Source organism: Nerophis lumbriciformis, linkage group LG12 (assembly GCF_033978685.3).
Source record: "Nerophis lumbriciformis linkage group LG12, RoL_Nlum_v2.1, whole genome shotgun sequence".
NCBI classification, from domain to species: Eukaryota; Metazoa; Chordata; class Actinopteri; order Syngnathiformes; family Syngnathidae; genus Nerophis; species Nerophis lumbriciformis.
The window spans coordinates 31620202-31643145 of NC_084559.2; the positions used below are offsets into that span (position 1 = coordinate 31620202).

At 40.7% G+C, this 22944-nt stretch overlaps 1 protein-coding gene across 1 annotated transcript in view; it reads left to right on the forward strand.

The window, feature by feature from the left end:
* The first annotated feature begins 639 nt into the window (after positions 1-639).
* wscd2 (WSC domain containing 2) overlaps positions 640-22944 on the forward strand; it is a 217228-nt gene continuing 194923 nt past the window's right edge. The window contains exon 1 of the mRNA XM_061986359.1: positions 640-913. The gene's annotated coding sequence lies outside the window, so the exon portion shown is untranslated. The remainder of the gene's footprint in view (positions 914-22944) is intronic.

The window sequence follows — 22944 nt, forward strand, 5'->3', positions numbered from 1 at the left end:
GCCCCAAAAGGGACAAGCGGTAGGAAATGGATGGATGTTAGAAACTTCTCTATGGCTTTAGCTCCAGACTTCTTCTGTTTGTTTGATATTGTCATTACTGCCACAAGTGGTGGAAAAGTGTATTAATACTGAGTACTGCTGCAGCCCATATGGACCATATATTTTTTTGGCGGCCCGACAATGGTTAAGAAACACGGAACTAAAATATCCAAAGTATTTGGGTATCAATATTACAGCATAAATATCTGGTATCGGCGCTGTCGACATTTCAGTATCGACTCGCACATCACTAAAAAGAAGGAAGCTACAGTTTGCTTTGGCCGAGGTCTGCTCCCTTGAGTGTTGTCTGTTTCGACTAAACTTTTTTTTTTTTAGTTTAAAAAATAAATAAAGCTATCCACACCACTTTTAGGCTTCTTTTTGTGCGCCAAACGTGTCCCAAAAAAAGACGAGTTGTGTCGCGGCCGAGCGTCGCGCCGTGTGTTGTGTTGTGTCTCTTTAAGTGCGGCAGGCAGTGCTGTTGGTCCGCGTAGGAGCCGCGCTGCACGCCGCTGCCTCTCCGCAGCTTTGCACTGCCGTCCTTCACCTCGGACGGGGGCCGACGGAGGCTATAAGCTCATCCCGCAGACCTGTGTCAAATCCAACGCCGCGGCGGAACAGATGCCAGGGGCAGGGAAACAAGGAGGGCGGGCTGCCTGGAGCGGACGGGTGAGCCTGCGGGGACCACATGACTTATTAGTGGCGGGCTCCCAGGGAGCTGCAAGCGGCGAGTCGCGGCACATCTGCGGCGTGTAGATTATTGAAGAGCACTCAGACTGCGCTGGAGCTCATAACACCGGACTGGGGAAACTAAAGACAAGACGGAAGAACATGTTGAGTTCTCACAAGATGTGGAGACCTGCTTCCGACTGGGGTAAGATCCTGTTTAGACGTTTTTTTCATGTCTTTTAGTTGCCTTCCTAAAGTGCTAGTAAACATCTCCATGTTTTACTAAGGAGTTTTTTTTTCATGTGCTGCCATTTGTTAAGAAAAGTCTGTCTATTTTAGGAGCACTTCAAGAACAAGAAATACCTAAGTGAACTTGTCTCTTACATGGACGTAACTTTTGTTTATCTTACCATCCATCCATTTTCTACCGCTTGTCCCTTTCAAGGGTCACGATTACTTATTCCCACTGTATGTCCATGTTGGGTTGGTGCTTGGATGATGCTCAACAATCCTTTACTCTCAAGTGTGAAGGAGCTGACTTTCATTTCAGCCTTCCTGCTAATTTTTAACCAAAGCACCAGCAATTTGGATGCAGAACGCAACCCAAACTAAACCCCATTCTCTTTCATGTGTTTATTTGCTTTAGCGGATTAGTTATCACATTAAATATTGATATTGTCTGCCTGTTTACTGTACAACAAATGCTCAGTGGAAACAACATTACGTACGCCTGCACAATTTGAATCAGTGACTTAACAGAGATTTTGATTGACACTGGGGCTGCAGCTATCGATTATTTTAGTATTTGAGTGATCTATAAATGGTAAATGGGTTATACTTGTATAGCACTTTTCTACCTTCAAGGTACTCAAAGCGCTTTGACACTATTTCCACATTCACCCATTCACACACACATTCACACACTGATGGCGGGAGCTGCCATGCAGGGCCCTAACCACGACCCATCAGGAGCAAGGGTGAAGTGTCTTGCTCAAGGGCACAACGGACATGACGAAGTTGGTAGAAGGTGGGGATTGAACCAGGAACCCTCAGGTTGCTGGCACAGCCACTCTCCCAACCGCGCCTTCTAAAACACTTTATAACTTCGATGCGTATTTTAAGTAAAATAGTTGAAATAAACAATAGCATGGGTCATGCAGAAACAATGTCTGCGTATTTAAAGTTCCGGGCACATTGGATAAAACAAACTTTATTGCCTCAATGTGTATTTTAGGTGAAGTAGTTAAGTTAAACTATCGCAGCAGCTGTGCGGAAAATCAGTCCGCGTATTTAAAGTTCCGAGCACTCAATACTATCTAGATTTGATGCATTTTTCTAATAGTCAATAAACAATAAATCGAAGCAACAGAATATAAATTGAAGCAAAATAATATAAATCAAAGCTTTTTTAATCAAATTAATTAATTAATAATTGTAGCCCATATTTGTGTAATATTAGTTTGTTCGATTAATCGAGTAATATGTAAAACACTTTATAACCTCAATGCGTATTTTAAGTAAAATAGTTGAAATAAACAATAGCATCGGCCGTGCAGAAACAATGTCCGCATATTTAAATTTCTGGGCACTTTGCGTTCCAGATTTGATACATTTTTCTTAGTTACACTTATTAAAGGATTAATTGAAGCGATATAATATAAATCGAAGCAAGAGAATATAAACCTGAGCTTTTTTCTTATTTAATCGATTAATCAATGCTGCCCCAAATCAAGTGAGCTATCGATTAGGTTGTTAAATTAATTGAGTAATCAGAAAAAACACACTTTATTGCCTCAATGTGTAATTTAGGTGAAGTAGTTAAGATAAACTATCGCAGCAGCTGTGCGGAAAATCAGTCCGCGTATTTAAAGTTCCGAGCACTCCATACGATCTAGATTTTATGCGTTTTTTTATTAGTCAATAAACAATAAATCGAAGCAAAAAAATATAAATTGAAGCAAAATAATATAAATCAAAGCTTTTTTAATCAAACTATTTGATTAATAATTGTAGCCCATAATTGTGTAATCTATCCATTAGTTTGTTTGATTAATCCAGTAATCGGTAAAACACTTTATAACCTCAATGCGTATTTTAAGTAAAATAGTTGAAATAAACAATAGCATCAGCCGTGCAGAAACAATGTTGGCGTATTTAAAGTTCCGGGCACTTTGTGTTCCAGATTTGATACATTTTTATTAGTTACACTTATTAAAGGATTAATTGAAGCGATATAAAATAAACCGAAGCAAGAGAATATAAACCTGAGCTTTTTTTCTTATTTAATCGATTAATCAATGCTGCCCCAAATCGAGCGAGCTATCGATTAGGTTGTTAGTTTAATTGAGTAATCGGATAAAACACACTTTATTGCCTCAATGTGTATTTTAGGTGAAATAGTTAAGTAAACTATTGCAGCAGCCGTGCGGAAAATATGTCCGCGTATTTAAAGTTCCGAGCACTCCATGCGATCTAGATTTGATACGTTTTTTTTATTAGTTAAACTCAATAAACAATAAATCAAAGCAACAGAATATAAATTGAAGCAAAATAATATAAATCAAAGCTTTTTTTAATCAAATTAATTAATAATTGTCGCCAATAATTGTGTAATCTATCCATTAGTTTGTTCGATCAATCCAGTAATCTGGTAAAACACAGTTTGTAGCCTCTATGTGTATTTGAAGGTAAATAGTTGGAATAAAGAAATTACTTTTCTGCTTGCCATAAGCTTTATTCTTTTTTTGTCTAATAAATGCACATCATCCACATTGAAATTTCATTTTTAACATGTGTGCACAAATAACATTTAGAAAAACACACAGATCACGTCCCCCACACACTATTGCTCATGTGTGCTCTATAGCAGCAGCCGAGTGGAAACTATGTCAGCGTATTTAAAGTTCTTGGCACTCAACGCAGTACGGATTTGTTATATTTATATCAGTTACACTTAAAGGTGGGGGGAAATAGTCGATTTTTAGGTGCATCGCAATTCGGACATGAACGATCATAAAATCGATTAGTAAACGTCAATAATTGATAATCAATTTATTTACTGTATATAAAGTCAAGCAGACAGTTCTAAAGTTTGGCTAACTGCAGCGAGCCACCTCACCGAGAGATCCCACCAGCTCCCTTATTATAAAGCACTTATGTTCCAGTTGTACACACCTTTCTATTAATTTAATTCATGTTATGGGAATTGTTTCTTATTACAAATACACTTTTTAAAAGTTGCAAGTGATAAACGTTTATTTAATGAAACGGAAATAAATGTAAAACTGCATCAATATACATAACTTAAAGATTCATCAATAATTGATCTTTAATCATCGAATCGTAGCTCCTGAATCGTAATCAAACCGTGAGCTGCCCAAAGATTCCCACCTCTAGTTACACTCATTAAACGTTTAATCGAAGCAATAGAATATAAATAAAAGTTTTTTTTCAAAATGTGTAATCTTATTTTTTTTAAATAAATCTACATCTTCAATGTTGAAATGAATCTATTAACATGTGTGCATTAATAAATATTTAAATAAAAGCTCCTCCACAGAGATCACGTCTCATGTGCGCTCTATTGCAATGGGCATGCGCAGTCTATTATTTAAAGTTCCGGGCACTAAATGTGGTCTGGATTTAAAAGTTTTTTATTCGTTACACTCATTAAATGATTAATCAAAGAAAAAAAATATACATCTAAGATTTTTTCTAATTGATACATCGTTGCAGCGCGAATTGGCACAGTCAGTAAGATAATAATTATTCATATTGTATGTATTATTTACCATTGTATTTTGCATAATACCGAGAGACATTACTCCTATTTTGAGTAGAAAATATGATCAAACATCAGAAACAGCTCTCGGTATCATGCAGTTTCGACACCACAATAATAAACATAATGTTCTCTGACAGTGTCACTCAAAATTCCACCTGTGTTGTCTTTGTAAAGAGAGACTTTGTGATACAGATCGGTAGAGTGTGCAGGTGTACATAGTGAAGGGTGCTTAGTGTGTGCGCTGTATTCATTTAACAACTTTTCCAAGATGTATATTTTAGTCTTCGACTATATATCTGACAACTGTTCATTTGTATGCTTTGAAATGTCAACGCCACACAGAATCCTGTTAATGATTTTAATGAGTGAACGTCTGCACATTCAGCAGATTGCACCACATCTCCCCTTCATTGTTTGTGATGGCCTCAGTACACTGTAGATCACCGTATCGAACCATGTCCTCAGCGCTATGTGCAAAATGCAAGAAAAAAGGTTACGGCGGTTTAAAAAAAAAAAAAAGATTGAATAGGTCACAAAATGAGTTGATGCATTGGCAATTAATTGGTCATGCTGCTTCTCTTCCAGCACTGGAGATGCCAGTAAATAAGAAGCATAGAGCACGACAGAGCCCTAGTTATACCGGCGGGGACACAGAGCCCAGTTCATCACTTCAGCATCCAGGCCGAGCAGAATTGATCAATAGCAGGAGTGTCAGTGTTTAACAGAAATTATCGCTCCCCTCCCTGTTGCTCTGTGCTGTAACACCCTGCTAATGGAACTTTGAATCCCATTATAGCACTATGGAGGTGCACAAATATGTGGGCACTCATTAGAAAAAATAAAATCACCTGCTGGCAGGGGCTATGACTCCCTGCTTGCTCCGTTTTCCCCGAGGCAGAAGGGAACAAGCGTCAGAGAAATATGCCAACTAATGCGATTCATATTTGTGCGCTCAAGAATGAGAGCGCGCTGTTCCCACTGCTGCTGTGAATAATCACGGTCAGAGTAACAGCATTTTGCGCCACCAGAAGCATCGTTCTTCGCTATCGCAGCAAAAACGGAGCCTCAGCCTCTACAATCATACGGCACATTTGGTGTTAAATTCGAGGGGAGTTCAAGCTTGGCTTCTGCTGGGGGAACCGCACTCGTCGCAGACCTGATGCCTTGTATAGCGACAGGGTGGCTGGCAGCATAGTTTGAAGGCTTTGAATTCCTCCAGAGCTTATCTTTTCATCCCCTCGGCGACCTCTCAGGGACGTGCCGTGGATCATATCCAGTGGCCGCGGGCTTTGAAGATGGCCGCAGGAACCGATAGGACTTGGTTTCTTATGCTTGCCATTACAGAGACACGATAGAGGTGGTGTGTAAGTTGTTTGTCTGCCGGTCAGTGGCTCCTGGTTAACTGCCATCAAGAAAGGATGTCAAGATCCTCATTAGAGCTCCTACGGAAATAGCCTGGCATTAAATACTCCACTCTAACAGGCAGTGGCGTGTGGAACCTCTCAGGCTCTTGATAATGTCAGACGTGCAAGAAGTAGAATAGCACATTAGTCAGCCGAATTTTGAGCATTTTACTGTAACCTGTTTTCCTCGAAAGGAAATTAGATTTTTAGAAGGAGTATAATCTTTCAAGCACAGTTATCTCTGCACTGATCCAAGGACAGGGTCAATCTTGCTGCATGCACATCTCAGACAGATTTTCAGCTTATGGTAGGATTATGCTCAACACTAGACCTTTTTTCTAGAAGACACATCAAGATAATCACTGCCTAGACAGGTGATAAAGGGAAATACCAAGTGTTGTGTAGAAATACAATGACCTTAGAAATGCAGTACTGTCAGGTATAATACATAAACTGGGGTGGAATGCGGGTATGTTTCTTAGAAAATCAGAAAAGAGAATATATGGCATATACTGTATGTCCTTCTAGGTCAGGGGTCGGCAACCTTTACCAGTCAAAGAGCCATTTTGACCATCCATCCAACCATCCATTTTCTACCGCTTATTCCCTTCGGGGTCGCGGGGGGCGCTGGAGCCTATCTCAGCTACAATCAGGCGGAAGGCGGGGTACACCCCGGACAAGTCGCTACCTCATCACAGGGCCAACACAGATAGACAGACAACATTCACACTCACATTCACACACTAGGGCCAATTTAGTGTTGCCAATCAACCTATCCCCAGGTGCATGTCTTTGGAGGTGGGAGGAAGCCGGAGTACCCGGAGGGAACCCACGCAGTCACGGGGAGAACATGCAAACTCCACACAGAAAGATCCCGAGGCCGGGATTGAACTCACGACTACTCAGGACCTTCGTATTGTGAGGCAGACGCACTAACCCTTAGTTACACAAATTAAAGAAAACAATGGGAGCCACAAAAATCTTTTGAAATTTAAAATGAAATAACACTGCATACAAAGTTGTTTTTTTTGCTTTGTGCTATGTATAAACCAAGGGTCTCAGACACGCGGCCCACACCTTATATGAAAATTGAATGTTAGTGCGGCCCGCAGGTTTCATGTGAATGGCGCTTGACAGCGTCATACTTGCCAACCCTCCCGATTTTTCCGGCAGACTACGAATTTCAAGGCAACTGTTCTCTCGAACGTGCCGTGATGGTACAGCATTTAGTGCCTACTACAACTAGTGTGCTGGACCAGCCACACGTTGTATGGGGCTTCTGCTTGCTCACGTAAATGACAGCAAAGCATACTTGGTCAACAACCACACAGGTTACGCTGATGGTGGCGGTATAAAAAACTTTAACACTCTTACTAATAATGCGCCACACTGTGAACCCACACCAAACAAGAATGACAAACACATTTCGGGAGAACATCTGCACCATAACACAACATAAACACAACAGAACAAATACCCAGTATCCCATGCAGCCCTAACTCTTCCGGGCTACATTATACACCTCCGCTACCAAACCCCGCCCACCTCAACCGACGCACAGAGAGGGGGGGATTGATGTGTGAGGGAGCAGGGTTGGGGTGGGGGCGGGGTTTGGTGGTAGCAGGGGTGTATAATGTAGCCCGGAAGAGTCAGGGCTGCATGGGATTCTGGGTATTTGTTCTGTTGTGTTTATGTTGTGTATAAATAAAGTTGATTTGATTTGATTAAGGTGCAGATGTTCTCCCGAAATGTGTTTGTCATTCTTGTTTGGATTTGGTTCAAAGTGTGGCGCATTATTAGTAAGAGTGTTAAAGTTGTTTTATATGGCATCCGTCAGTGTAACCTGTGTGGCTGTTGACCAAGTATGCCTTGCTGTCACTTACGTGTGCAAGCAGAAGATGCATATAACAAGGGGCTGGGCTGGCACGCTGTTTATACAAATTGTAGAGGGAGCTAAATGCTTTACCCTCATGGCACGCCCTTATTATTATTGTAAGGGTGAAAATCGGAGAATATTAATCCTGGGAGTTTTCTGCGAGAGGCACTGAAATCCGGACGTCTCCCGGGAAAATTGGGGGGGTCGGCAAGTATGCAGCTGAGCCGCATCAGAGTGATCAAAGAGCCGCATGCGGCTCCGGAGCCGCGGGTTGCCGACCCCTGTTCTAGGTTGTATTCAGACACATGACTATTTGAGTACGCAAGGGGCCTAGATCTTGCCACTAAAAGCAGATACGAGCAAACAATCAAACTATGCAATGAAATAGATACCTATACGTTATAAAAAAAAAAAAAAAAGATTTGTCGAGTGATGTCAATGTATTGTCCATTGGTCGCGTTCCCAGACATATCGAACTATCTGGTGCTTCAGACATTATTCTACACGACAAAACAAATGAAAACTTGGAAAAGCACAGAGGTCTACAAGTTCTTTATGTGTGGCTGAGTAAAGGAAATTGGTATCAGGACTCTCCTGGTTAAATCATGCATTGTTTTTGCTCAGTTAAGGTTGCATTTCATGATTAAACTTTGCGTTTACTGCCTTGTAAACACAAATTGTCTTACAGTTGTTGCTGTACCTGCCGTTTACAAGTAGAGTGTTTTTCCTCAGCTTTATCAAAATATAACTATTAGGGCTGTCAAAGTTAACACAATAATAACGCGTTACCTATAAATTTCAATAACGGCACACATTTTTTTAATGGCCGATTAAAGTACAGGTGTCCATTTTGACCCTCGGGTAGTGCTGTAGCAGGGGGAACTTGGCTGTAGTTCACTTGTTATTCATGAGCCTCAAGCGAGCAGAATTGGACAAAGGAAAGGTTACCTTATGGAAATATCAGGTTCAAAGCCATGGCAAGTTGTTCTCCCGACAAGAAAGGACTCTTTCTCGCTGTGAGAAGAGGTGACGTCCCTGCAGCAAACGCCTGCTGCGTGCCTAGTTCAGGTGGGTAGTGCTTAACTTCCGTGTTCAGATTGCGATTAAGGTGCAGTGATAGCATAACATTTACATTATTACTGTGACTGATTTAGTAAGTAAGATGACATGAAAGTTCAACAGAAATTAAAGATGGTCGGCAGGAAGTCGAAAGGAGACTATTGCAAGCAGTCGATCCAACGTCAAAACATGTGAAGACACTTTCTCAAACCAATCATATACTTTTCCGGCTTCAAAATAAAAGCACTACGCTATACATCCGGTTTAATTGCATTTACAAAATAAAAATGTTTTACATTACGATCCTGTTTGGTTACTAGGGGTGGGCACCGGATCCTGTACTTTTTTGGCACCGACCGAAACCAGCCGGTACTACCAGGCACGGATTTACGTAAGATACAGCGGTGCCATGTTTCGGTGCTTGGGTTGCACGTGACGTCACGTCAGTCTGAATTAGCACTTGTGAGTGGCGAGTACTTGCTAGCACTTGAGAGGAAAACAGGAGATTTCGAAGCGGGCATGCTCTTAGTAATCTTGCAACCCATCAAGGTTTCATGGCAAAAACCCAACCATGCCAAATAGAAAATGCTCTAAAGTGTGGCTCGTCTTTTTCAAGTGCGATGCCGATGCAGATTATGCTCGCTGCAGTATTTGTGACGTAAAAATCAAGGCAAGTGGCGGAAAATACTTCCAATCTGAGGAAGCACCTGGTTAAACACAGGATTTTTCTCATGGCTGAAGAGTGCAGCCAAGTTAGATGTACGACTGCAACTCCTGCATTTGGCTCCTTTAGCGACTCGGCTGCAGCCAACAACACGGGGGAAGAAATGGCGTTAAATTGTGAAATGACGTTTGGTGACGATAACAGCGATATCATCATCCTCTGCGTCTGCTCCAGGTAAAACGCCTACTGTATGGAAATATATTAGCTTTGCATTTTAACTATCAATAGTTATCGTAATCCGCTTGGTTCCTCGTACAGTACTTTGTGATGGTAATGTAAAGTTTTTGCTTCACTTTCATTTTTAGTTTAATACTTTTGAAAAAAAAATTGTGGCTGGCTGAAATATTATGTAAATTCTTTTATAACATGTTCTGGTTGAGTCCTCAATTACAAAATGATTAGCAGGCTTAATAGATTAAAACATTAAAAAATAAGGTTAAAACATTGCCATGCAGCAACATGAAGACCATTAACTTGGACAACATGTAATGTACATAATATCAGAATAATTTCAGGTACAAATATCACAGATTACAGCTGGGATAGGCTACAGTCCCTTGTGACCCCAAAAGGGACGAGCGGTAGAAATTGGATGGGTGGATATAACAAAAACATCTTTGACAATGAAAGTATGATCATAACAATCAACATTTTGTGTTATTTTTATCCGTGAAACTGTTATCTAAACATGGAAGTGTAGCACCTCCTCTGAATGCAAGTGCTCCTAAAGCAGGAATATACATTTTGTATTTCTACAAAATACAAAATCTGGCAAGACACCAACACACAGTAGGGATTTTTTTTTATTGTCATTAAATCATGTTTGTTCTTTTTGTGTCGAGCTGTTTAAAAAAGTATAATGTTTAAAACATTTATTTATAGCAAATTAATTTGTTCGTTCATGGTGTTAAAACTTTAAAATTATTTGTCTAGGGTACACTTATTAATGATGAAAAAGTATATGTATATCTGCGATTAATCATGATTAATTCTGAGTTAACTATGAACAATGCGATTAATTTGTGTATGTGCTGAAAGCTTCATTTAGGATTGCTGCCTTTGGTGAAACTTAACTATTTTAGGTTTTGCTCACATTTGTTTTCTTTTATTTTTGACTCGTCGAGTTGGTGCTTTAGGCAACACTCGTAGGGAACATGCCTTTTAAGAACTCTGAAACAAAATAAAATACAAATATTATCAAGATATTACTTAAATTCTAAACGTCAAAAGTGTATAAAACAAATCTTTAACAAAGTTATCACTGCAAGCTTGTGCGTTCTTCGACGCTGCTCCCATTGTCGTCTTCTTTTGTAAAATCTTGACATCTTTCGCCCTTCTTGATTACCTCTTGAGGAACTCTGAAACAGCTTAGATCCTTTTCGCAATTTGAACGGTTCCAACAGCCTAAAACAATGCAAGTATATGGCATTTTTCTTCAAGAAATGCAAAATGCCGCCCAGACCACTATGACAACAGACGCTCACTGGCCCACCTCTTTGAGTCCCACATATTTAATAAGCCGCACATAACGTCAAGTGAATACAACCTATTCCAGTGTGTTTTGAAGCAATTTAGGCAAATTGGAAGGAATTCTGAGGGCGTTCAATCGATCGCAACTGGACGTTTCAGTTTGTCCTAGAATACGTTTCGTCTTTCATCCAAGTACGCTTCATCAGTTCGTGCTCATAGACTTAGATTGGTCAAAGCTAGTCTTAGACTTAAATTAGTCAGCTCTTGACTAGATCTGACAAATCAAAGTCTTAAGACTAGGTCTGAAGCCTACTGTGATGAGAGGCAAAATTACTTCTAAGAGAAACCGAACAGTCTGGTTGTGATCGATTGAAAGCCCTGAAAATACAACGACCTGGATGAACGAGAACGTACATAGACACAATGGAGGGAACTCTTGACTGAAACCAGCAGAGGTGCTGTCAGTCCTGAGTGGTTTGTGATCAGAACAACATCAGCTGGAAAGTTCAGTTAGATCCACACAGACTTTTGCTATGGTAGAGCTTTAGTCTGTTCAATACAATACAGTCGCCCCTTGCCACTAGCACTGATTTTCTTTGTTTTATTTCTGAAGCATATTCTACATATTTCTGGTCTATATTAACCATGTTCAAGCACAACATGGCTAAAAAACTAAAATATGTTATGGGCGTGGTCGCCATGACATCATCGAGTGATTTACATAATTTGCTGTGATATGATTTTCTTTAAAAAGGCTAACCAATGTATACATACATTTAAAACAAATATTACTATTAATTAGTATTAACATTTTTTTTAATCGTTTTGCCATATTTTTCATTGTTGCTGCTTTTTGTACAATGTACTTTGTTGAGACTTTTTCAAGTGTTTACATTCTTTTATTGACCTTTTTTTTTTAAATTAAAAACAACTAGTAACTAATCTAGCATCTTTTTCTGGTGGTATTGTAAAATGTACTTGTGTTTAGAGAATCTTAAAGGGGAACATTATCACAATTTCGGAATGGTTAAAACCACTAAAAATCAGTTCACAGTGGCTTATTATATTTTTCGAAGTTTTTAAAAAAATGTTGCCCATCACGCAATATCCCTAAAAAAAGCTTCAAAGTGCCTGATTTTAACCATCGTTATAAACACCCGTCCATTTTCCTGTGACGTCACATAGTGAAGCCAACACAAACAAACATGGCGGAAAGAACAGCAAGCTATAGCGACATTAGTTCGGATTCAGACTCGGATTTCAGCGGCTTAAGCGATTCAACAGATTACGCATGTATTGAAACGGATGGTTGTAGTGTGGAGGCAGGTAGCGAAAACGAAATTGAAGAAGAAACTGAAGCTATTGAGCCATATCGGTTTGAACCGTATGCAAGCGAAACCGACGAAAACGACACAACAGCCAGCGACACGGGACAAAGCGAGGACGAATTCGGCGATCGCCTTCTAACCAACGATTGGTATGTGTTTGTTTGGCATTAAAGGAAACTAACAACTATGAACTAGGTTTACAGCATATGAAATACATTTGGCAACAACATGCACTTTGAGAGTGCAGACAGCCCAATTTTCATCAATTAATATATTCTGTAGACATACCCTCATGTCAGCAGGCCAGGGAAGCTAGGATCGATATTCTTCTCTTGATCATCTTCGGGACGGTGTGAGCCAAGACATCCCGGGGGGTTTAGCTCCCTCGTCTGCGGGAACAAACTGCCGCTATTGCTTGCCGTGCTACCGAGGTACTTTGTCCCTGAATTGCTCACACACTCCGGCAGATTCAATGGGGGTCTGGCGGCAGATTTCTTTGACTTTATCGTTGGAAATGCATCTGCTTTGAGTGTCGCAGGATATCCACACATTTTTGTCATCTCTGTCGTAGCATAGCTTTCGTCGGTAAAGTGTGCGGAACAAACGTCCAATTTCTTGCCACTTTCGCATCTTTGGGCCACTGGTGCAACTTGAATCCGTCCCTGTTTGTGTTGTTACACCCTCCGACAACACACCGACGAGGCATGATGTCTCCAAGGTACGGAAAACAGTCGAAAAAAACGGAAAATAACAGAGCTGATTTGACTCGGTGTTTGAGAAAATGGCGGATTGCTTCCCGATGTGACGTCACGTTGTGACGTCATCGCTCCGAGAGCGAATATTAGAAAGGCGTTTAATTCGCCAAAATTCACCCATTTAGAGTTTGGAAATCGGTTAAAAAAATATATGGTCTTTTTTCTGCAACATCAAGGTATATATTGATGCTTACATATGTCTGGTGATAATGTTCCCCTTTAACTTCTGTCCCTCGATGTCACTGACGAAAAAAGAGGGCTGCAGCAAGCTTGACGTCACACTTGCTTCGCGCTGTTGCTCAAGTTGGACTTTTTCTTCTTAAATGCCGCCACTGTCCTCTTAATATTTGCACATTGTGTAGATGGCTGTCCGCGGTTATATCTGCAATATATATGAAAATTACATCCAAGTCACAGACATGCTGACAACGCTCCAGACAGTCACCATGGTGTGCGTTTTATTTGCATCTGGTTTCGGGAGCACGATTTTGGATGATCAAAGTCTTTTTATGGTGGTCCAGTTTTTGGTACATCACTTGTCAATAGGGCGCCAATAATAGGCTATATGTATCAATTCATACTGTGACGACCAGTAATGTTAATGTTTTATGTTCGTCCGGTTTGGATTTGATGTCAGTTTTTCTCACATTTGCAAACAAACCGTCCGTGCCTGAAAGGTGAGTGGTGGAGAATGAGGAAGTGTTGTTGTGTGTCCGGGGAACCGTGGACTCACGAGACGAAAGTGTTTGCACGGGAGGTAAAACCTGTTGGAATTGTGGTGTTTGTTATCATAAGATTGTTAAAACTAACATCAGACTTTGTGTGATTTCTTCAATAAATTATAATATATTAATTTGTTTTCAAGTAAAAAAAAACATTACTTTCAAGGTGTGGCAGTAATGAAAATGCCGTGGCGGCGCGCCACATTCAATTACATTAAGGGGAAACCCTGCTTCTATATCGCCTAGAAAAGTTCCATCCATCCATTTTCTACCGCTTATTCCCTTTGGGGTCGCGGGGTGCTGGAGCCTATCTCAGCTACAATCGGGCGGAAGGCGGGGTACACCCTGGACAAGTCGCCATCTCATCGCAGGGCCAACACAGATAGACAGACAACATTCAGACTCACATTCACACACTAGGGCCAATTTAGTGTTGCCAATCAACCTATCCCCAGGTGCATGTCTTTGGAGGTGGGAGGAAGCCGGAGTACCCGGAGGGAACCCACGCAGCCACGGGGAGAACATGCAAACTCCACACAGAAAGATCCCAAGCCTGGTTGATTGAACCCAAGACTACTCAGGACCTTCGTATTGTGAGGCAGACGCACTAACCCCTCTTCCACCGAGCTGCCGCCTAGAAACGTTGATACATATTATATTTCCTTGTGAAGTGAAGTGAAGAGAATTATATTTATACAGCACTTTTCTCTAGTGACTCAAAGCGCTTTTACACAGTGAAACCCAATATCTAAGTTACATTTAAACCAGTGTGGGTGGCACAGGGAGCAGGTGGGTAAAGTGTCTTGCCCAAAGACACAACGGCAGTGACTAGGATCGAACCTGGAACCCTCAAGTTGCTGGCACAGCCACTCTACCAACCGAGCTATACCGCCCACATGTTGCTGCATGTCAACATGACGAAACGCCACTTGTTGGACCATGTGATGCAACAAATGTGGAGAGAAATGAGTGTCTCTATTGTGGCAGCCGGTGTACACGCACATCCCTCATTTAAAAAAGGCAATCTGCACCACTTTTGCACTTGTTATCAATTTTACACGCAATCTTAGTAGATCACTCACAATGCGCCCATATTGTGGAGGTTTCCCTCTTGTCGTGGGTTCTCCTGGCCGACAGATATTCGTGAGCCCGGTAGACAGTTTGAATAGTCTTTTTATTTGGCATAAACACCCGTGAGTGGCTTGCTTTCCAGCAATGTATTTTTGTCTCTACGTGCGTGTCTCTCCCTGGCTCCAACTCCCAACTCCAACAACTTGTCTCGTTCCGGCTGCTGCTAATAAAGGCGACAGGTGATTAGATAACAAGGCCCAGCCGGGCAATCTACTCACCTGCCGCTGTCTTCGAGGCCGGTCCTTGCACACCCCGCTCCGCGGCAGGCCCGTAGGCCACGCCCCCCTCCACAATTATATTTTGCACACGCTATTTAACACATGTTATTTAGATCTTGGTAGATCAGGCTTTCAGAGGACAAGGTGTGTTCTACTGTATAGGGTATTGCGCACACACGAGGGACAGGGGCGAGCAAATTCTGTTCTGTGGCATTTTCACAGCTGGGTGGGTGTGCAGATTATAACAAACAAAGAACATAGTTGTCTGTTGGTGTAACTTGTCAGAACGCAAAGAAACAACATAAAAAAACCTATTGGATTGTGAAGTATTACATCCTATAAATTATTTACATTCGGTGCAATTTACATCAGTAAATGTGCGTGTTTACAAGCTCACCAAGTTTGATATTAAATGGACATTTACAATAAAAAACTCAAGTAAAAGGTTTCTCCTGAATATGCAAAAACACTCTCAGAACCCTTTATTTGTTTATAAAAACTAGTGTTGATTAACCGATGTCTAACAGAAAAGAAGTGAAATAAAGTGTGATTTTAAGTTAAATTTTACAACAGAATTCGTAAAACTACAAGTTGAGTTTAAATGAACAACTGCAACATTCTATTTTAATTTTCCCAATTGAGTGAAATTATGTTGTTTTCATTAGTTGAGGAGAATAAATGAAGTGAACCAATTTGTATCCACTGGATGCACATATAGATAGGCTTTATATTTAGGTAGCAATAATGGTTGAGTGTCTAAATGGCAAACCCACAGGTGAAGCTTTTCAGGCGTAGAATTGTATCCCGCTGAGGGAACAGATGTTGTCTTATTCTGTCAGGTCTGATATGAAGAGAGGATAATGTGTGTGCGTGTAGGTGTGCGTGCATGTGTGCGTGCGCGTGCGAGTGTGCGCTGTCTGTTTGGAAGACATCTTGTCCATCTTCTGACACACAACCTTTTCAACTGTTTTTTTTTCTTTGCTGACATCAGGGGCACAAATATTTCAACACGGTTGGAAGATAATAGCCATCATTGTCCATCAGAAGCCCAAAAGTGAATTTACTGATTTTGTGTTGCGTTTGGAGCAAAGTAAGGCCCATTTAATTAAGGCAATCATTTTAACAATGCGTATTACTGCAGTGTAGAACTGCACTGCGTCATAAGGAGAGGTGTTTTTTATTCCTCTTTGTTTCTGTTATATCATTTGGCAACAGATTAAAACATATTATGGACCTCACGCAGTATGAGGTAGTGCAGTTTTACACCAAAGCAAACTATAACCACAATATTGAACTTATTTTTGAATGAATACTTATCTGGCTAGTGAGGGTCTGTTTGCGGAGAGAACAAAAACAGTTTTGGTGTGACGCTCTAACAAATAGGCAAACAAGTGCTTGGTTTAAAATACAGAAATGATTGAAAGCCATATTGATTATATTTGGCTTAGTTCTGTGTCACTAAAACAGAAAGTTATCTTTGTAAGAGAGAAGTTTTTGTATTGGATTATTTGAGATAGTGCAGGGGGGTAACACCAAATTCAGGGCCCCCATACACAATACAAGCCAAAGGACCCCCCCCCCCCCCCCCATCTAAACCCAACCTTGCTGCCTCATACACACACACACACACACACACACACACTTGGTATATTGACATGCATTAAAATCAATATTAGTTAACTATAAAATAGTTGAAACCAGCTTTTTAAAACACATGTTAAAAACCCGGGTTGCAAGATTTTTGTACAATATTGCAGAATATGAAGTTAAATAATCATATGACCTGTCATCATTCATTTTAATATGATTATAGATCTGTTGTTTTCCTTTTCTTCAGAGTGTAAAGTAGAGAGTATGCGAACACAAACTGTAGGAAAGGGATTCAAATGTCCCTATTCCCGGGTGGATCTCGCGTGAGAGAAAGAGGGGACGGTGAATAATTTTGCAATGCAGTCTGTTAAAAATGATGGAAAGCGCCACTCTACATAGCAACTGGCGCTGTAGTTAAAGTTGGAATTGCCACACAACACATTTTAAGATATTCCACACTCTACTGCTATATGGCGGCTAAAGTGGATAGTGCCCCCAATTTGTGACGTTTCATGTGTCAGGTAAACATTGAGAAATGTGGCCATACAAATCCCCTTCTTAGTCTAGGGTTATCATCAGTGTATTTCATTCATTTTTTTTCATTTATTTATTTATTTCAGGTACAAATAAATAAATAAATAAATAAGTACAAAGTTGACAACACATAATAATATACATTAATATAGTGCAAAAGGTAATGTATAGTATGTAATGCATGATTGTCCATAATCCAAAGCATAATAATACATCAATATTATTATGAGTATATTACTATTTGTGCAAGACTCCGCCTGTCTTTAAAAACTTGTGACACCTCCAACTTTAATCGAGTGTCCTTGACTGCATCGCAATTATGGGAAATTAGATGCAAAAGCGAAACACCAAATTACCTCCCTGCTTGGCACTCAGCATTAAGGGTTGGAATTGGGGGTTAAATCACCAAAAATGATTCCCGGCGCGGCCACCGCTGCTGCCCACTGCTCCCCTCACTTCCCAGGGGGTGATCAAGGGTGATGGGTCAGATGCAGAGAATAATTTCGCCACACCTAGTGTGTGTGTGACAATCACTGGTACTTTAAATATATCTATGGCAGCATAGGAGGAAGGTTTTAAAGATTTACCTTTCTTCCATCACCTCATCCCAGTTTCAAAATGTTGGTGCTGTGTGAGAACGCTGAAAGGTGAGCTTTGATGACGTAATTACGTCTGTGTTGAGTGAAGTGTAAGAAGAGATTTTCCGCATCCAGGTAGAACAAAGCATTTAGCATTTTTGATATAGGGGGTAGCAGGTAGTCTTAGATATTCTCGATTTGATTCAAACAGCTTTCATGACGATATAAAATGTATAATAACATTTCTGACGTCTTTTATAGATGTAAGTAACCTATTTAGATGTCAGAAAGAAATGTGTGCTCGGGGCCTCTGTACAACATCCCCACTATAACACCCCACATTGACGCGGCTGGTTCCGTCCTATACTATGTAGCATCAGGTGTGTTTATAAAAGATAGCAAAAAATATATGAGGGGGAAAAAAATCTTGTTTGAGACACATTTCCCCAAACGCAGATAACAACACAACATCCAGCCAAAGGTCATTGTGTGTCAGATGTGTCAGCAACTCCAGCGTTCTTTCATTCTCACTCACAGGTATGTGACCGCCCCAGAAGAGTTGGATTCATCTCGTGTTTGTGCGAGAACAAGGAGACAGGGAGGGCTGTGAAAGTAATTGAGCAAATGGAAAAAGGAGCCAAAGAAAAGTGGGCAACCACTGCATGTAAAGTGACAGAGACGCTGTGTTCGGCGGGTGACCTTGAGACGATGCCAGTTGCTCAGATTAGCACATCACGCTGTAATTGCTCACCTCGCTTGTCCTTTCTTCAATGGGATCCCTGCTTCACAAAAAGGTCTTTGTCAGTGTGAAACAGCTGGCCTGGCTTCTGTGTACCTGCTGCGCCGGCCTGACAACAGCGCCCTCTTTTTTAATAAAGATGTGGTCCCCTTTTCCTGAAAGTGGGGAACCAAATGAGATGTATCTCCTCAAACGAGGTCCCACTAGAAATTCAAGTTGCTGACTGTTCCCAAAATTAAATGCCAAATAAAGTAATTAATTGAGAACTATGATGCTGATAAATACATCATAACAACTCATAGCAGTCCCTAGATATCATATATGCCCCTTAGGAGCTGGAAGCAGCATATGGCTAACATTTGCACAATGTGATTGCTTATTCCTGTGAGGTGATATTGTAACATCGTTAATCATTGATATTACAGTAGTGCAGAAAAGTAGCTAGATTATGTCATTGCCTCATTTGCATAATTGATTGTAATGGACGCTGTAAGAGAGAGATCCGACGACACATAAAAGTGAGTTAAAAAAAAAAGTATGAATAGAACCGCAAATTAACTTCTGTTGATCTGTCTTTTGGTCAAATTTGATCAATAGACTAGGGGGTTGTGTCACTTACGAACAAAACAAAACTATTGACGAGCTCTTTAACATGAGCGATGGGATTGGGCCGTTAGGTTGGTTTATCATAGTGTGATACGACTGTAAGGAAATCTTTATTTGTACATCTTGCTCTGTAAGCTAAGGCAAAAACAGTGGCAGCAGCTTGGCACATGCACATTTCATTTGCAACAAGGACACGGAGGGGCGGGGGTCTTCTCTCTGCTCAGACTGCAGCTGGGACTGCTGCGCGTGGCCACTGTCAACCTGACCACCTCATGGCAGCACCCGCTGTTTCGTTGAGGACTTTAACTGCAGAGTGATACGTACTTTCATGTCTCCAAAACAAGTTTGTGTCACTTATCAAAACATCACATAACAATCATACATTTATCGTGCAAGCCCAAGGTAATAATGATATTGCTTATTGGCAATAATTTGTTATCGGCCCATGCCTACGTGAAAGGACTTCAGGCAGAAAGATGTAGGAACAACGGGAAGACAAGAGAAGCCAAAAAGTGTAGCTTTAGCTTATGGTACTGTTAAAAAAAATCTGTGATCCTACTTTTGTAGTATATTTTAGCGTAGCAAGCTATATTTCAGTGGTGGGTAGCTTCAGTGTTATGAAGCTACATTTAATGTAGAATATCTTGCATCTCCAAAGACATGCACCTGGGGATAGGTTGATTGGTGACACTAAATTGGCCCAAGTGTGTGAATGTGAGTGTGAATGTTGTCTGTCTATCTGTGTTGGCCCTGTGATGAGGTGGCGACTTGTCCAGGGTGTACCCCGCCTTCCGCCCGAATGCAGCTGAGATAGGCTCCAGCACCCCCCACGACCCCAAAAGGGACAAGCGGTAGAAAATGGATGGATGGATGGATCTTGCATCTTAGCTCACTACATTTTCCAAGTAGCTTCTCCAACGTTGTTGCTATACATTAAAGGCATGATTTACTAAGATCCAAATCCCACGTGCTAAAAAAATCTATAAAATTGTGTGTACTATTAGTGGCTGTGTTGCATGCAATCTACAAACTTTGCACATGCTATTCATGACTAGTGCAGGCCGCTGTATTGAAATTAGGTTTTTGCGTCTACTACGCAGCTTTTACCATGGAGACACTCGATCATTTACTGCACACACTGTACATGTTACCACGCTCCTACCGGTGGCGTTTTGCTATCAAACAAGCAGCAGACATGTACCACTTTTTATGGGCATTTTTAGAAGCAGTCCTGTGGTGCATCCACAATGAAACCCACTTCTTTTTTGTGCACTGCAAATGCGCTCATGTGCACTTACTGTACTCAAAACACAAAAAAATGCATTATTCAAGGATTTTTTTCATATAGGAGATATGTTAATATATATTTTAAATGAAAAAAACGACGCCATTAAAAAAAAAACTGCAGCAGACGCCAAAACGCATCCATTATATTTGTTTTAATTAGCCTTCTAACTCACCCAGCATGAAGCTATGAAATCATAAAAGGATGTTGCTGTAAAGACGATATGTCATTTCTGACAGACCATGCAAATAGGTTGACACACACACACAAGCACGCACACACACACATGCACTCACACACACACACACACACATATTTTCTGTTCCTCGTTTGTCCGATCCTGCAGCCGTGTGTGTAACTGTATCAGTTTGCAAATACTTTTCAGAGGCGCTAATAGCGCTTGCAAAACGGTGCTGAGTGTTGATGATAAATCACATTGCGCATGTTGAATAATATATTTGCATCTTCTCCTCACAGTATTGTGGCCGTTTGCGCTCCTCCACATATATACTGCATATTAATAAAGACAGGGACGCAAAAAGGATTGCACGCAATATTATGCTCATTTAAAGGAGAACTTCACTTCTTTTGGAATGTAGCCTATCGTTCACAATCAATATGAAAAAGATGACGACGGATGTATTTTTTTTCTAATGCATTCTAACTCGTAAATAAACGTAGCGGAGCCAATGGGAGGTCCTCTATTCTCCTTTGTTTCCTTACTCGTCAAACTTTAATGTAGATCATAAATCATGCATCTCACCTGGAAAGTAGAAGAACAAAGACATATTCTGACAAGTTGGTACACTTTGACAGCCAATTTAGACAAGGTAATGGAGAGAACGGCACACAAAGACGCTTGGTTCCACCCCCCTTTTCTTTTCTTTGTTTTTTGGCTCCCATGAAGTCTGCAGTGAGTAGTAATCAGTGATGTAGTGGGGAAAAAAGCGATTAAAAAAAAAATTGATGCACCGCTTATGCTTAAAATGAGAAAAATACGTACATATTACATGTTATTATTAATGTACGAATTACTACATTACATCTATACTTACAGCATGTAAATAAAACATTAATGGATGTTTTTGGATGTTTTTAAAGGGGAACATTATCACCAGACCTATGTAAGCGTCAATATATACCTTGATGTTGCAGAAAAAAGACCATATATTTTTTTAATCGATTTCCGAACTCTAAATGGGTGAATTTTGGCGAATTAAACGCCTTTCTATTATTCGCTCTCGGAGCGATGACGTCACATCGGGAAGCAAACCGCCATTTTCTCAAACACATTACAAACACCGAGTCAAATCAGCTCTGTTATTTTCCGTTTTTTCGACTGTTTTCCGTACCTTGGAGACATCATGCCTCGTCGGTGTGTTCTCGGAGGGTGTAACAACACGAACAAGGACGGATTCAAGTTGCACCAGTGGCCCAAAGATGCAAAAGTGGCAAGAAATTGGACGTTTGTTCCGCACACTTTACCGACGAAAGCTATGCTACGACAGAGATGGCAAGAATGTGTGGATATCCTGCGACACTCAAAGCAGATGCATTTCCAACGATAAAGTCAAAGAAATCTGCCGCCAGACCCCCAGGAAAAGAGAGCGGATGAGGGTATGTCTACAGAATATATTAATTGATGAAAACTGGGCTGTCTGCACTCTCAAAGTGCATGTTGTTGCCAAATGTATTTCATATGCTGTAAACCTAGTTCATAGTTGTTAGTTTCCTTTAATGCCAAACAAACACATACCAATCGTTGGTTAGAAGGTGATCGCCGAATTCGTCCTCGCTTTGTCCCGTGTCGCTGGCTGTCGTGTTGTTTTCGTCGGTTACGCTTGCATACGGTTCAAACCGATATGGCTCAATAGCTTCAGTTTCTTCTTCAATTTCGTTTTCGCTACCTGCCTCCACACTACAACCATCCGTTTCAATACATGCGTAATCTGTTGAATCGCTTAAGCCGCTGAAATCCGAGTCTGAATCCGAGCTAATGTCACTATAAACTTGCTGTTCTATGCGCCATGTTTGTTTGTATCGGCATCACTATGTGACGTCACAGGAAAATGGACGGGTGTATATAATGATGGTTAAAATCAGGCACTTTGAAGCTTTTTTTAGGGATATTGCGTGATGGGTAAAATTTTGAAAAAAACTTCGAAAAATAAAATAAGCCACTGGGAACTGATTTTTAATGGTTTTTACCCTTCTGAAATTGTGATAATGTTCCCCTTTAAGGGCTTTATAGACAGAATAGAGCAGCTTACTTAGGCTCCATCGTTAGCAGACTTTGGATTGCATTTATTTAATATTTAGAATGCATTTAAAAGAAATGCATTTGTCTTCATGTCTTTCATAATGATTGTGAAGGATAGGCAATATTTCCAAAAAGTGCAGTTCCCCTTTAACAAACACAATCCACTTTGCACAC